This window comes from Castor canadensis, chromosome 6, assembly GCF_047511655.1.
Source record: "Castor canadensis chromosome 6, mCasCan1.hap1v2, whole genome shotgun sequence".
Classification (NCBI taxonomy): domain Eukaryota; kingdom Metazoa; phylum Chordata; class Mammalia; order Rodentia; family Castoridae; genus Castor; species Castor canadensis.
The window spans coordinates 99046139-99060007 of NC_133391.1; the positions used below are offsets into that span (position 1 = coordinate 99046139).

At 33.7% G+C, this 13869-nt stretch overlaps 1 protein-coding gene across 6 annotated transcripts in view; it reads left to right on the forward strand.

Annotated features, from left to right (window-relative positions):
* Kiaa0825 (KIAA0825 ortholog) overlaps positions 1-13869 on the forward strand; it is a 420702-nt gene that overhangs the window by 259006 nt on the left and 147827 nt on the right. The gene's annotated exons all lie outside the window — the stretch shown is intronic.

Consider the following 13869-nt stretch of genomic DNA (forward strand, 5'->3'; position numbering starts at 1 on the left):
AAGACTCCCCTCCCCACACCCCTCCTCCCCCCACCGCCATGTCCCCAGCCACTTCACTTTTCCCATGATTAGTGTTTTCCACTGTTAGTTCTTCTAATGGCTACAGTGTGTACCTATAACTTTGCATAATGTACTTATATTTCTTTGGTGTTACCACACAATGTGCAACGATAAGATTAGTATCTTCAACTTCCTTCTAGCTCTAACCTAATCTAGCTCAACATCACCTAATTTTAATTGACTATAATATTTAGCTTTATTCTTTTATCATTTATAGTTGTAACTTTAAATATGCTTCCATTTGATTAGTTTTTGACCTTTTATATAGAGTATAAGAAAATTAATGTACCCACCAGAAAAGTAACCATTTTTTCCCTCATTCTTGTCTAAAAACATATTATTTGTGAATGGGGCTCTTTTTAACATTCGCCTTCCATTCCTTAACCATAATTCTGTTATTTTAATCTTAGTTTTATATTTATATGATTCAGTTCATCCTTTTACCACAGTGTCTCTATCTCTCATCTGAAGTTCATTCCAGTAGTTAATTCAAGATGAGGTTATGATAGTTGTCTTCCCTGAATACTGTATATTTTCATTTTTTAGTTTGCTGCTTTTGTATTATATATTTTTATTTATTTATTTTGCTTTGAGGGTCTAACTGTGTGGCCAAGGCTGGCTTTTCACTTGGCGATCCTTCTGCCTCAGCCTCCTTTTAGGTGCCACAATTATAGTTATGAGCCACCATGCTCAATGTAGTTGCTGTTTTTATATGCAAATGACTGCTTAAGTAGTTATATAGTGGTTGGTAATGCTCTGATTCCAGAAGATACTGTAACCATAGCTCACTTGTTCTATAAATAGCTCTAGAGCCAGCCTATTTTTCTCCTTTGGAAATCCAAAAGTCCAAAGAAATATTTTGACACCTTTGAAGATCAGTTCTCTCACCCGCGCTTGTCCCAGTTTTTATTATTTTGTATCAGTTTTGCTTAGAAAGTGCTCTGTTCTTTCTATCTACATATTCAAACCTTATATTATTTATGGAATGTTTTCTTAAATTATATCTTTAGATATTTTTCCTATTTCATTTGTTTGGTCCTATTCTTGAGGAACACCAATTATGCTTATGTTGGATCTCCTGCAAAGTCCTTCATACCTAATGTCTTCTATCTTTAGCTGTTTGTTCATTGCTGTTTCTCAGTTTTCAATCTGTTCTCCTTTCTTTTTCCCTTCATCATGACCTTCAGAAAACAAAATAACTTTGGTGAATATTTAAATAATTTGGCAAAATTTCTATTTCTTTGTGTTGAGAATTAAGGACAGGATATATTTTGGTGATTCTTAGTGTGGCTGGGAAAGTTCATAGTGTTTTCTCATAACACCCTACAAATCTTTTTAAAAACATACTCAAGAAAATAATCATGTTTATTTTGAATTATAACTTCATTTCTTAATATCTGCATGTGTAGTGATATTTTAAACATTTTAGTTTAATACTTTAAGAGGATTATATATTTGTTATTTTCCTTAATCAACACTATTGTTTCAACTTTTGAAAAGATTTGTCATATATTATTTTAAATGTAGTCACTTTATCTATTTTTCATTGTAGTGTTTACAATTGTACCCAGTATGTCTCATTCTGATGTATGCTTTATTATTTATCAAAACATCTATTGTAATCTAAAATATTAGCAAATGGTAAAATGATAATAGATCATTTTACTTTATTTCTCTTATTCTTTTTTAAAAATAATGCACACTAAATTTTTTTTACATCATACTATTTTCTTAATATTCTTTTAAATCGTGACAAGAAGATGCAGTATCAATTTATAATCATCTTATTATTTTATATGGTCTTATGTTATTTAAGTGGAAAATGGAGTAATTTTGAAATATGTGTCTGTATCCACTTCAAATTTTAGTCTGTAAATACTGTCAAAGGAATTTACTGCCCCTATAAAAGTCATATGTATCTAAAGGAAGATAACTGAGAACTTTATAATATACACAAAATTTTTACAGTTGCAAATAAGTTAAAACTCTTTTATACAGGCATAGTTTTTGTTGTTGTTTTTGAGATGGTTTCACTATGTTGCCCAGGCTGGTTTCAAACCTCCAGGTTAAAGTGGTCTTCCAGCCTTATCCTCCTTCATGCTGAGACTAAAGACACATGCCTCTTTGCCTGGTTCAAGGTTAGTTTTATATGATATCTATATTTGAAAATAAGTCAGTTCAATTATGACATATAAAGTGTCTTTAAACACCACTCAGGAATGTACGCTTAAATACAACAAATCATGGTACTGTGCCAAAAAGGGTGATTTTGCTATCTATTATGATGATTACCTGTAATTATTGGTCACTTGAAAAAACTCAGAAATAAGATACATATTAAGTATTGGTTAAAGTCCTATCTAGAAAACATGAGTCCTTTTCTCTAGAAAACGTTTTGAAAGTATTAGCTAATAGCCAGAATAACATCAATTTTTAGGTAAATATTTGAAAAGACTTTTTGAAAATAGGAATTCAACATTGCACATTTGTATTTCATCTTATTGTTGTCAAGTATGCCCCTTCACCAAGACTCAGAATAAATGAAAGATCAACTGTATAGCACATGTAATTTTCTCCTACTGAGCAAAGAATTAGCAAAGTCATAATTTCTCAATATGGACAGCCCTCTATGCCTGTAGAAAGGGTGATGAAAAGATAGAAATGAATTTTTATCCCCTTTTCTTCATACTAAATTGCCTATGGAACAAGATTAGAAATCCAAAAGACAGTGGGTTTTTTTGTTTTTTCTTCTGTGTAAGGTAATATTCAAGGTCTCTGCTTTCATGGAAATATAAATAAAGGCAGAACCATGTAGAACAAGCTTCATTATAGATAGATTAATAATTTTAAAAGCAACTGAAGAGTGCATGGAGACACACAGCCTGTGATTTAGCTACTTCCCACCCCTTATTAACATTTACTGGGCTCAACTTACAACACAATAAAACAGAGCTCTTAGATCATTTAAAGCAATCTTGCTGGGAATCCCTGAGTAGTATTCCTCAAGTGTGAGAACTATAGGTATCCTCAAACACCAGTGTGCAGCTTCTGCATGGAGCACTTAGCATATTTCTTTCTTCTCTATAGTTTTAAATGTGTGGGAACATGTGATCAGGGTCCTTTTTATATTCAAAATGGGTCAGCTTCTGTCTAGAAAGTGTCTTATTGTCATGATGTCACCACATCTCAAGATTTGTGACCTTTTGCACCATATGGATTCATGGTAGTCCACATCTTAGTTTACAGGCCAGAGTGCTTTTGTGCCCCCGCTAGGGGGTATCAAAGGCTTTTGGACTGGAATTTCAAGTACCGATAGATTTGGAAAAACAAAAAGTAATTTTTATATATCCGAAGGACCGCCAGATGTCGCAAAGGCATCATTGATGAAGCAAAGTTTAACCAAAATGTGGCACTTATATTAGGGGGAATACTACTATTGTGTTTAAGAGTTGCAGAGGCCATAACAGGTCAGTGAAATGTCCTTCAAACATCTGATTTTTACATTCAAGAGTGGGCCAAGATGAAAAGATAACCACATATCTGACATTGACATTACTACCATTTAGACAACCGATTCAATTGCCTTAGTCAGTGGGATCAATCAGGCCTTTATTACTTTGAAAAACCACAGAAATTATATAGTTTTTCTTTTTAAAAAAAAAAAAGTGATTTGGACCTAGATCCTACCACTATACTTTATAACGTTAACTGCTTCATAGAAGCACAGGAAAACTTTCGTAACTCTCCCTTCCCCCCAGTGTAAAGCATTTTATGAGATGTACAAAATTATAATAATGAAAGAAATGGTGCTGAGTGAATTTCTGCTGAGCCAAACTGTATGCATAAATTGGCAGTTTAACAAGTAAAACTTGGAAGCAAGCATTTGATGATTGATTTTTTATTGAGACAGAACAAGCATGATAGTGGGTAAAGTGATTTTCCTTATTGAGAGAAAATATAGTGTTTTTCAACATGTCTCTAGTATGAATGGAAGCCTTGTCAAAAATCAGAGCAACACATAATATCTTTAAAAAGGTGAATTAACATAAGCATATCACTTATTTTATGGATCAAATTTTATACTTGTCAGTTTTATTCATAATGCCATAAAGTTTATATCATAAAGGTGGTATTATTACCTTTGTTATGTCCTTTAAAAACTCTGATATTAACTGCTTTGTAAGTAGATTATAAAATATATTCATATATTCAATGCAGTAATAAAAATTAAGGCAAAAATATGTATTCATGTGTAGATCTTAGGCAACTCCCCAGTAATTTTAAGTACTTGAAATACATTATTCAACAAGTAACCTGCTGTATATTTGTGTGTAATGGGCTCTGCTTGAGAATACAGGAACTGTCAAGATAAAAATAAGAATCATATATCATTCTAATTTAATTATAATTCATAAAAATCCCTTTATTGTGTATATTCCAGGAAGATATATAGACTTTCTTATAAAAGTAATTGTATACTAAAATTAATTGAGATTTGCTGTTAGAATTTATATATATATTTCTATTGCTTAAAGACTATGTGCATACATACATCAACATGTATGTATACGTGCTGAATATTTGAATTATATGTGTTCTTTTTGCACCTATTTTATAGTTACATCTGTGGGAATGTTTAAGTGATGAATATGAATTTTTTATAGAGAGCTCTTTTCAAGTTTGTAAATGTACATTTATTTACAATTGTGTTTTCTAGCTATAATTTGTATTTCCACTTAGCTGTGGATATATCATTCCAATTTGGAATAAAATACATTACAACCTAAGGAGGACATACTCATGCAGTTTTTCTGGACTTAATTAGTAGGCTGCCTATGAATCCATGATTCCTATTATGTTTTAGTACGTATATCATGGTCCATGTTCTATGTGAAAGATTATCTGTATTTTATTCTAAGACTTTATGTATATTTAACCTTTAATTTGACTAGCAGGTTGTGTGATTTACATAAAAAATAGATCAGCTTTGAATTCACTGAATGTTATTGCTAGAACATGATCAATCATCTCTAAATGTTAATGGTGTTAAAGAGCAATGAGAGCATATGTCTTATATTTGCAATCCTGTGGATTTATGAAATTATTTGGGATGTCTAAGTGCATTAGATCATGGCATTTCTCTGTAGTTAGGGATTGGGATTTTTGAATGGTCAATGTCATTCTAATGAAGTTGGAGAATCAGCCAAATATAAGTACTTTTTTAAAACCATGAATTACCTAGTATGTACCTTGATAACTACAACATTCTTATGAAGAAAGTATAGGTAGACAACACAATACAATGCTTAAAATGCTGTGTGTGATTTTGTCTCATTCTCTTTTCACCATCCTTCAATAAAATATGACTTGCATTGGTGTTATCCTAATTACATCATACTCACAATTCCTCAATGAAATAAAAAGTCAATATATGAATGACGGTAGTGAGGAAAAAAATAGGATTTCACATGGTAGAAAGCCTGCTCGGGTAACAAAGACTGAATCAATCCCTGTGCTGTGTGGAAGCTTGATCATATCTTTAAAACTGATAGTAACAAAGAGTATTATTTCTTGCCATGCTATTGTAGGATTTATTTTTAAACTCAAATCCCAATTATCAAGAAAATTGCATCCTCTTTATCTCACAGAAGGGCATACTGAATCATAGCATATTTGGTTATTGGAACTATAATATTGTTACCTTGCTTGAAACACATGGTCTCTCTTGATATACAAGAAAAACTGAATCCATTTCAATAAATTAATAGGGATGAGAATCCCAATCCATCCTTCTTTTCAGAGGTTCGCATACATTGTAATGAAATGCATTAGGAGTTTTCTTTACTTGAAATCCAAATGAGACCCATTTTGGCTCACACCCTTGACAGTCTCTTTTATAAGCGTTGCTGTCTCCTGTTCTTGTGTGGGCCTAGTAAAATGCTTCCTTTGTAAGATGCACAGACACAATATAATGCCACGAAAGACGGAGGTGTCAAAACACAAAGTTAGAGGCAATCTAATCAATGCCTCCTGATTTAGCCTTTGAAGGCTCTCTTCATTAAAACTCTTTAATGGTGAGGCTTATCTTGAGGTAGAGCTGTTACTTAATATTTTTCAGTGTCATTCTTTGGACAGTCATTTGTACCTTTTAAATGTATTTTCAGTATTCATTGTTTAGTAAATTGGATGTCTTGTTAGCATGGTGGTGGTATGAATGACTTGCATCAAAATGATTGAAGGTAATAGTGTATAAATTCTTGGTAGATTTTTTTCCCCCTATCTCCTAATCCTTATTTTCCCTCCAATAACAACAACAAAAAAATCCTAATTTATATTCTTTGTAAATATCAGGTATAGGATGTCATTAGATGCTTTCCCAAAACAGACATATAGATGTTTTCCATATACAAGAATCTGGAAATGTAAAAATAACTCAAAGCAATTGAAATCTCTTTAAAAGAAGTTGCTTGTCATTGGTATCTTTTTCTTTTTAAGTAAATACATCTTTCAAATTAATTCTTTTTCTCTGGAGCAGAAAAGCAATGTGAACGTCACTAAAATGATGGCACAAATACTAAATGTCTCCTCTCTCCTGGGTATTTGTTTCTCAGTGCGTAGATTAGGAATGTTGAAAAACTGGAGACATGTGATACCTAACTAATTACACATAGAGTTCTGAACTTAGTTGTGTTCATATAAAGCACTTTTGAAAGGATTTTATTTTCTTAGGTGTGAATGAAAGTAAATAGAATGTTTTTGACTCTTCACTACTCCCATCCCCTCGTAATGTGCTCAAATTTAATAAATTAAAAACACATAATGTTTATATTTTTCTTTTACATGTGGATCAGATTGCATCATGATTTCAAAAATATATAGAAGATTTTGCTAATGTAGAATCTATATTTAGACTCGTATTTTACACACACAATATATGTTGGAAAGTCATATACATAGAATAGGAAAAATGCTTTAGTTTGTTTATAAACAAAATATGCAATCCTTCCTGTAAACAGATTTAACAAATGCATATGCTTTTGGATTAGCATATTCACGTAGACCATTTTGAAATCCTGAGGATCAGGTGCTTAATTTCTTTTCATATGTCCAAGTTAAAAAGAAAAAAATATTGCAATATGCCCTTCCTCGCCTTTCCACCTCAATCTATGGTTATAAGTGAAAGAAATAATTTGTAAAATGAAGAAAATGGAAAAGGATAAATATCACAGAATTTATGTGTGGGGTCTCTTGAAAATGGCAAAGAATTCAAGCAACTTTGACCTGATTTTTAAATGACGACTGTAGTGACTACAGCTGCTCTAGTTTAGTAATTATTTGTGATAGGTTGTTTTTGAGTCCCATATGTGTAGGAGCTCCAGGCCCAGCTACCTCATTTGCTGGCACACAAACAGATTCTTCCAGGTGCTGAAAATTAAATTTTAATATATTATTTAAATATTAAGAGAATTACTGTTTCAGTAATTTTACTGCTACAGCTGGAGAGCAAAGCACGTCTGTAGAATGCAGAGCGCTGAACAATCTAATGTATATAGAAGTTTGCGGTGATTTTTAAAAATTATTAGCTTATGTATTTAGTGGATGATGTCTCTATTAGGCAGGTACATTTTAAATAGGTAACGTTGATTTAGTTTCCAGGCATTTCGGCATCCTTCATGTTATTACAAACTATTATCCATTAGTCTTTTTAGGCTATCTACCAAAAAGAAGACCCTATCAATGACACAGAAATTTAAGATATTAAAAAATATGAATAAGAAATCAGTACCTAATGTGGTTTAGTATATCTCTATTATTCCATTTTGAAGAGTTTTAATGTCTGAAAATCATTTTTATTTCTTTGGTTTCTACTCTTCAATGAGAATAATCTCACAGCTGCTAGAAATCAGGGAAAAGGTTAACAACATTTTAGTCTTGAAGACCCTAAAGGCAAGATTCATTATTCCTCTTGAATGTTTTGTGTGGCTTTTGACCTGTTCAAATTATGTAAAACCAATTTAAGAAATATCTGTGTGGTTAGTTGCACATAGTTTGTTTAGGATTCATAGTAGTAAGCTAAATAACAAAATTATAAGTTACAATCATTTTCAACAATTTTCTGTGACAAAATCTTGCTTTTCTTGGAAATGTGGTGGTTAAGTTTACATACTCTAGAGCCAAATTGCTTATATTCAAGTCTCAGCTCTACCTCCTTTGAGCTATGTAACCTTGCTTGAACAGTCCACCTTTCAGTGTCTTGGCTTTCTGCTCTGCAAAATGGAGCTACTTGATAAGGTTGCTTCAAAGATTAATTTATCAAATAAAGGAATTAAAGTAGTACTGGTACAAAGTAAGCACACTACAGATATCAGTTATCTAGTTAGTAGTATTCATGCATCTGTTTTTTCAAAATTAAAGCCATTAACTTTGAGTACAAGGTATAAGTAAATAAAATATTCACTTTTGCAACTTTTTAAAGACTTCAACATTTTTTTCAAAGGTACTTTTCTTAGATAGTCAATTGGGGTATTTAATCCATTAACATAAATAAATTCCTTACCCTTGTATTACTACTTTAGATCATAGTAGTAGGCCATTTATAGTTTGGTTCATAACTCCAGATATAGTGTGAAAAACTGTGACACAGGCTGTCAAATAGTAAAATATTTAACAAAATCTCTCTAGGAAGAGTTACATAATTACTTCTTAAATCACAGAACACATTTTAAAAATATGAGTAAAGAATTTGTCAGCCTTTTCATTTTTACCTCTCCTAGAGTGTAATTCTAGAAACGTACTTACTTTGAAGTCTTAACTGCTTTTGAAAAATCCAACTAGTTTTGAAAAATCACTATATGAAAAATAATCATGCAAATTATATTCTGAAAGATGGGTTAAATTCTATGTAAAATATCATTTTCCTTTGTAAAATGTGGCTTTTATGTGTCAGTTTGAGTAACCAATATTTTTCCATTGTAAAACATGAAAAGTTTAAGGTGTTAAAGTGAGCAATTAAAATACCTTTACCTACTATTTTAGGCTGGGTGTGGGTGTGTACTGAGCAAGTTGGATAAAGTCTTTACCTTCATGAAGTTTACACTCAGAAGAGAGCAGACAATAAGCTGATGAATAAACATGTTAACATAATGGCAGTTAGAAATAAAGACTATGAAATAAAGTAAAACATATAAGGGTTTGGGGGCCAGGTAGATGGTTTTTTAAATAGAGTAACTAAAGAAGGCATGTGTGACTTGAGGGAGCAAGCCATGAAAGTTTCTGGGATTGGCATGTCAGGCAGAGAGAATGGCATCCTGCTATTTCACTTGAGATAGAAACAAGCTTCACATAGCCTCAGAAGAACAAGACAATCCATGACTGCAGCTAAGTGAGCAAGGGGAGAGAGGAAGGGAGGAGGTAACTCAGGCCAGATTGCATGTAAGACTTATTTTGTATGACAGCAAGTCTTTGAAGAGTGTGAGCTTGAAGGTGTGTAATTAGACACATACCTTTCAAACATGTTCTGACTGCTATAAGAAGAGTAGACTCCAAAGGCTGATGAAGAAGTTGAGAATCCCAGCAGGAATTAGGTCGGTGGTGGAGGTGGTAAGAAGTGGTTGGACTTTGGCATCACTTTTGAAGATACTAAGTGGACCGATATGAAAAACAGAACTTGAGAGAGGATTGCTGATAGATTGAGTGTGAGGTGTGCGAGCCACAAATCAGTGATGTTCCCCAGGCTGTTGGCTTGAGCAATTGTAAGAATGAGTGTGTGATTTATTGAGATGGAGAAATCCAGAAGATTGATTTTTTTTTGGGAGGGGGTGGGGAGGTGATCAAATAGAAATATGTTTGATATGGTTTTTAAGACATCTAGGAGGAGTAGGAGGTGGACATAATAATAGAGGACTGAGGTTGGAGTTAGTGTGCACTAATCAGCATCCAGATGGTATTGATGAGTCATGATGAAACCGATTAGAATCATGGTGGATTGAAATCTGAGGTCTAGGGACTCTGGCATCCAGAAGTTGAGAGTACAAGGTGCATTCAGGGGACTTAGAAAGTGTGGCCAGCAGTACAGGAGGAAAACTAGAAGAATGTGGCACCACGTGAGGCTCTCAGGTAGGCTCTCAGGGACAGAGGGCATAACCAAGTGCTGCCATCCATTCAAGTCCTTAATCTCTTCGATCAGAAACATTCTCAATCACCATGGCTTCAAGGTGCCCTCTTTGCTTCAGTCACCATACTTGGGCTTGTTCCCTTTCCCTTTCCTCTACTCATTATCAACACTGGTTCTACCATCAGCAAAAATGCACCTTCCTTTACCCTCTCGTTTATCATGGTGCTTCTCCCCTTGGCTTGGAGTCAATCCAGGACAAGCTTTCTGAGAACAAGACAGGCAAGTACTAGGAAGACAGCATTCTCCCAAGCCTCTTCTCTTCTCCCACATTCTGTTCTGTCATAGTGCCAGCATTCCTGAGCCTGTCTTAGCTCCCCAATCTCATTCTAAAAGTCCCAGCCTGCTCAGTGCTTGTATTTAATGTTATTTTTACCAAGTATTATTGACCCTCTCTTCTGTACAAAAAAAATAGCATAGGTAGTCTTTGCTGTCATTCTTTACTTCTGTTCCTGGTCTTTTGAGTCTGTTTTTTCCTTTAAAATTAAGGAAATTTGCACCTGTTCTCTGCTCTCTGAGTGCTCATACCATTGAATCTTGAATCTCCCTCCCTTTCCAGTCCTCCAGTAACTGGGGGAGGGGAGTAGGGTCACTAATCTGACTTTCCCAAAGTAGATGTGTATTCTCTATAGGAAATTCTTGTCCAGGTATGGTTATTAATCTCTATGGTAAATTATCTGAGGTAGCCTGGGCCTACCACATGTTAATGTTGCTTCTGTGAAAAAATGTATCCCAAGTTCTTAATAAGCAATTTACTAATAAACTTTCAGAATATAGTAATTTACAATTGAGCAAGTGCATTGTGCATTATGTCTACCTTTCCTAATTTATATCTATTATATATACATAAATATGACCATAAATGTTTATAATATAACCTAAATAGGCACAATTACTAATGACAAATCTGTATTTAAATTTTCTGAAATATGCAAACTAGAAATTTTATAGAAAATAAATTCTTCTATATTTCTTCTAAATAGTTTTCATTGTTATTTGCTGAATATTAGAGCATTTAATTTTTGCTTTTGACTAAATCTCTGCTTTTTAAATCAATGTATTCCAAAACATATTCCAATGCAGAAAAAAATGATTTATAGGAATTAGGCATTTTTTTTTACTTAAATAGTTTATAAAAACAAAGAGTTTTCCATAAAGGAGCAATGTGTTTTTTTGTAAATGATGTAAGACTAAATTAGTCATGACTGATAAGTATAAATTTGATGACTTTTATGGAGAAGTGCAACTTGCATAGCAAAACCTGTATTTTTTATCGTAATTAAAAAAATCTAGAGTGCAATCTATCTATGCTTTAAAAGCACATTTGTATTTGTTCTCTCATTTTCACTGCACAGTAACCCTATGAGGAGGGCTGATATTATGATCCTTATTTCATAGATTAAGATGTTATAACTCAGAGAGGTCACTTAAGGTCTGGGTGCTAGTGAGAAATGTCTGACCCTGTCATTCTGATTCCAAATCCAGGTCTCTTTCCACTGCCCCATGTTGCCTTATATTTTCTGTGGCAAATTGTCTATAAGGTATATCCCTGGAGTTGTGGAATGCAGCATAGGCTTTAGTAACTACGTGTGTTTAGCTTTCATTTTGGCTTGCTGGATGCTCGTGGGGCTGATTTAAGCCCTAAGCACCAAAATCAATGAGCCACTCTGTATTTGGAGTAGATCTGTGCAGTGCAGTGCAGAGCAAGAAAAGAACTGCATCAGCATGCTTTGTATTTCCAAAATAGTTTAAGGACTTAAAGATAAGGATTTCTTTTTCCAACCCAATATGGCAATATGGCATTCTGCAGAGCAGTGTGCACCATCACTTCTGGGTAGTCACATCAGGGAAGTAACTAACACCTTGGAAGAAAGGGAGAATTTTGAGCATTGTGATTTCCGGTCATTTGGTGGGTTTTGACAATGGGGTAAGGAGCCATCTAAATTCACTTCTTTCCCACTCTAGGATTGTGACCCTTGTTGACTGAGAGATGAAACTGTTCTTTCTCATGTCTTACTATCTAATTTAGGCATGAGAAAAACGTTCAGTTCTCTCTTCCTCTTTTGCTATCCACGTATCATCAAGGGTCACAAGGTAGAGGGTAAATGAAAGGTTGTGCTTTTAAACATGACTCTTAACAGAAAGAGGTCTGAATGAATGTATAACCAATTGTTGACGTTAAGATGTATTTTTCTAAGCATATATTGAAAATATTCCTTCGTCCTCAAAGGCAACACTTTCAATATGTGTTTCAGCTTTTGTACCATGTGTATTTTTAAAAACAATAAAAGGGACTTTTTAAAAATTGCATTTAGTCACTGTGAAGGAAAACTAAGAAGACATATGGTTTGCCCCAATTTTAAAGGGAACAAATCAGGCCTCATTGAGAACGTACAGAGTGACCTTTTCTAGGACTCTCAGGACTGCAGATGGGGAGAGGTGCATGCCCGCCTCTGCCAGGTGTGTGCTCCCCTTCCAGAGGGAGCTTCAGGATGCTGCTGCCATCCAGGAACTTTGAAGTAGATTTAGATTTGCTGTCTTCACTGTGGATTTTTGGATGAAATAGGTTGGAAATACAATAAGGAGGAGACATGTTCACGTCCCACTAGAAGCTGGGATGTTCTTGGCTAATCTCCTGCAATGTTTCATGTAAATTTTTTTTGAGGAGTTTTGAGTTTTGTTTTGTTTTTGGTGTGTGTGTATTTTAGAAAATATCACACCAGTTTTTAAGGAAAAAGTAATATTTTAGGTGTTTAGTAGAATAACACAATAAAACTTGTATTAGCCATCTTACACTAATAAAAATCATTGTAGAAAAGAAATTTTTAAAAGTGTAGAAATTCATAACTGCTAATATTTAGCTTTAAATTTTTACTGTCTTTTGCCTTCAACACAAAGTTTTTAATATGTGTCATGTAAAAGCCATATTTAACATGGGAAGAAGTGCATTACAGACCCTTGCTGCCATTCTGATGTAACTCTCTTCATTAGTGCGTATACTGACATTGTCAGAATTAAGACCAGTTTCCTTTAGATGAACCCAAAATATACACGAATTTGCTTGATTTTATTATAGTGACTATTTCCACTCAAAATTAAAGAAAAGTAGCACCACTGCCAGCTTGTATCAAAAAGTTAAGTGCTGCATTTTAACATGACACAGTGAATAACAGATACCAAAGAACTGAACAATACTAAAAAAATAAAGTTTAAGGAACAGAGAAATTTGCTTTGTTTCTAAAGACCTTCTTTATAATGTGGCTACACATTGTGTCAGCTCCTTGACACTTTCCAGCTGTACAGCGATTCTCATTGTTCCCTGAACCCCACATGGTGTGATCGAGGGAAGCAATAATTAATACAACTGGAATTGTATAGTCATGAATAAATTAACTTTTCAAATACAATTATAATTTATATCACACACCAAAGTATTTCTTACTGTATTCCTTTATGTTTCAAATAACATAGTAAGGATTTGGAGACCTCGCCATTGCAAGATGATAGTGTGCTGTAAAACTTATGTTCGCCAGCCATCCCTTTTTCTCAAGCTCAGAAATTAAAAATGGCTATGGGCATTTTTTTATCCACTGAGACTTACCAACTGCTGTAGTATTCAACATTTATAGAAGGATTTC